Genomic DNA, 3,529 nt, shown 5'->3' on the forward strand with positions numbered 1-3,529 from the left:
CTGGAGCAAATCTCGAGAGTCCCAGCGCGAGTTTGGGTGTGGGTTACTGGGGTGTGGGCTGCCCTGGTCACTGTGAGCACTGAGGATCCTCCTCTGGAGCTGGGAGCGGTAGCAGGAGCTTGGCGTAGCTGTGGTGGAGAGGCTCCCCTGCCCAGAGCTTGCAGACCAACTGCAGGTCCCGGGAGAGCAGCAGCACCAAGGGATTCCTCAGTGATTTCATTGACATGTCAAACTTCTCTCGGCTAAGTCCATTTTCCCCCTTGCTGCTTTAGCATCGCACGCGTCCCCAAGCCTTGTGGGACCCCAGCCTAGCCAGCAGTCTGGGGGAGAAGACGAGAGGCAGAGCATGTTCCATGGCATTGATGACCCAAACGACTGAACTGTGGTTTCCTTGGGTTAAAACACTGATGGAAGTGCTGTCACCGCGCTCTTTGCTCCATGCTCACCTGAGCTCGCCCAGAGGGGAAGATGACCTGGGTTGGGGGGACACGCTGAGCACAGGGGCTGGTGGGCTGTGCCTTGCCATCCCGGTCTGCTTGTCGGGAAGCTCTTTCTTTCCTGGGGTGGTGTGTAGGGATGAGGGGAGGGAAGACAGCCCCTCTCCCAGATCTGGGCATCAGCAGCAAATCCCCAGAATGAAACCTGCCAGCGTGGGCTGCCAGCCAAGAGGGACGGAGCTGAAACCTCCTCTGATGAAGGGGAGAAATGAGTCAGTCCTAATGAGAGGGTCCCTCTCCTATCGCTATCCCAGGCTGTCGTTATTGCTGGGCTTTCATCTTTTCAGGCTCAGATTCTCCATTCTCGAGGTTTAATTTGTATGGATTTGGGGGTGGCGGCATCGTCCAAACTCATCCAGTCCTTCCCTCTCTGGGAGACACGGGGCAGTTTAACCTTTGCCCAACCTGAAGGGCAGGCAGGAGATGGGTCTAGGCAGGAAAGTGATCACGAGGTGCTTAAACTACACCCCCTGGGGCCCTGCATTGGTGATGAGCGTAGGGTTTGGCCTCTGTAGGGTTTGCTTTCATGAGAGGGCCAGCTGCTGCCAGAAAGCAGGCAGTCATTACACCGGCTAGCTACGTGCTTACCTGCCTCCAAAGAAGAGGCTTTGAAGGGAAAACTCAGCTGCTTCTCCCATCTGGAGTCTGTTGGAGTTGGTGACCATGGTCTAGGAGATATGAGGCTCACCTGGAAGTGCTATGTGGGTTTAAAAGATTTAAATGATCTCTAGGCAGAGAAATCTTGAGAATGGGAGTGGAGAGAGGGCCCAGCCTTCCTCGCTGTGCCACCGGGAGCAGGTCATGGGCTGGTGTGAGGCTGCCTGCAAGACTGACCTCAATTATTTCTACACCAAAGAGGAGCAGATAAATAATGGAGTAGTTGACCCAAAGGCACCCTGCCCAGAGACACAAACTCTTCTCTGTCCTGATGGAGGGCTCTCCGGTCATGGCCAGGGTCTGTACCAAGCCTGCCCAGCCCCGCAGCTCCCGCGCACCCAGTCAGCCGCCGGTTGTGAAGGTGAGGACAACCCAGCTTGTTCCTCCATCCTCTGTCTTGAATTTGGGACTCAAAGGATTTGCATTTCCACCACTCTCCTAATCCACAGCTTGAAACAAACCCTAGACGAAGTAAGCCGCTGGCTAAGGTGGAGGAAGGGAAGGGCTTTTTTCCAGCTGGCTGCTTTCGGCTGAGCCGATTCCCCCGCCTGACCCCCCGTTTGCTCTCCCGGTGCAACCAGCTTTGCTCGCCCGGTGGAAGTGCTCCAGGAGGCAAAGCAGGAGGATTTGGCCTTGGGACCGAGCAGGGAGGGAGGCGTTGGGAAACCAGCTCCCGGCTGCCTCTCCACAGCGGTCACCCCGGGGTAATTAGGCAATTACAGGCACCCTCCTGTAACCCAGCAGGAATCAAACTCCTCTCCGTTCTCTGCGGGAGAGGACTGTCTGTGCTCCAGCCCCATCAGAGGCCGAGCCCCGAGGTCAGGCTCGCAGGGAGTTGACCGATATGTTGCTGTGTGCATGTGGGTGTCTGCGTTTCGGTGATGACTGAGAGCTTAATTGCTCTCCCAGGTCAGCCGCTCCACCTCCAAAAAGGTTTTAAGGGGGCTGAGCTTCCCGCTCATTTCCTGACAGCCTCTGGTCGGGTTCGTGGCCTCACCAACTCCTGGATACCTGGAGTGCTGCTGCTGCTTTCTTTGTAGCTGAAAACGAGTGCGAGGGACTTTACGGGAGCTGCATCCCTGAGTCTCTGCCCTTTGGGATGCTCCCGGGGGTCCTTCTGCAGGCTCGGGGTGACGGGGAGGCTGGTGTCGGCTCCAGCACGTCGAGACTTGCAGATGAAGCTGTGATCAGGCAGTGTGCGTGTGTCTGTCTCTCTCTCTCTCTCTTCTGCTGTTTTCTTTAATTACAATCTCGGAGGTAATTTCTGACGCATCATTAACAGTTCTGAGTAAACAAGGGGAATTCTCCAAATTATTCGCCATGAGCACAAAGGGAAATTGGCTTTCATCGTCTCCCTCTTCATCCAAGGAAGAAGCTGATCTGCAGCAGGCACGGGGAGGAAGGGAGCGCCGTGGCTGCCCTCGGATGCCTTGAGTCAACTTGAGATGAAGCAGGAACCCATCCAGTTCCTCCAGCTGACTGAGAGGCCGGTGCTGCCTCCAGCTTTCTGTCCTTACTGCTGAGATAAGTGTCCGGGGCTCGTCGCGGTTGGGACTGTAAGTGCAAAGAGCCTCTTGCCTCTGAGAGCTTTGTGTGCTGCTTCTGAGCGTCACCTCCCATTCCCAGCTGGATGAATCGATACCCGAGCCGCGCAGGAGACGGGACGGATCAAAAGCATCCTCAAGGCTGTGTCTCAGCATGGAAGGTGACACCACAGCCCTTGGCTGTCAGGCTGAAGGGTGATGCCCGAGGCCAGCGCAGGGGTGGGAAGGGAAGGATGGAGGGACTTGGGGCCTGGGGAGCTGGGTTTGGTCCAAAGCAAGGACTCAGAGGGATGCTGGTGCGCCCTGTGAGAGCAGCAAACCTGCCTGGCAGCTGGGGTGGGAGGAGGTGGCCGGAGAGGACCTCTTAGCTGGGAGCCCATGGGAGGCCCTTCCAGCCTCACGCAGGGAAAGGGAAAAGGGCTTCGTTAGAGGGGTGGCACGTGGAGCTCGGACGAGGCAGTTGCCCCCCGTGGAGCACCCACACCCCTCGCCACCCCTTCGCCCAGCTCCGGCGCAGTGGCTGCGGTAGCAACCAAGGGAGCGAAGGTTATTTATATTCATGTTGCAGCTCTGCCAGCCGTGACTCTGTTATCTGCCATGCATGAATATTATTTGAATATGGAGTTTGTCGTGACCATTCTTCCGCGTGAAACGAGGGATTTGCTGTGGGACGGGAGCCCTCCCTCCGGCTGTCAGTCAGGAGGGGTTTCCTTTTCCTGTCTCGTTGGAAGCCGCGTCCCCAGCAAGGTGAGACAGTGGACACTTTTTCTCTTGTTAATATCCATGTCTAATCTCCTCTCAGAGGGGCCCTTTGTCCTAGACTGTAGCCAA

This window comes from Chroicocephalus ridibundus, chromosome 8, assembly GCF_963924245.1.
Source record: "Chroicocephalus ridibundus chromosome 8, bChrRid1.1, whole genome shotgun sequence".
Lineage (NCBI taxonomy): Eukaryota > Metazoa > Chordata > Aves > Charadriiformes > Laridae > Chroicocephalus > Chroicocephalus ridibundus.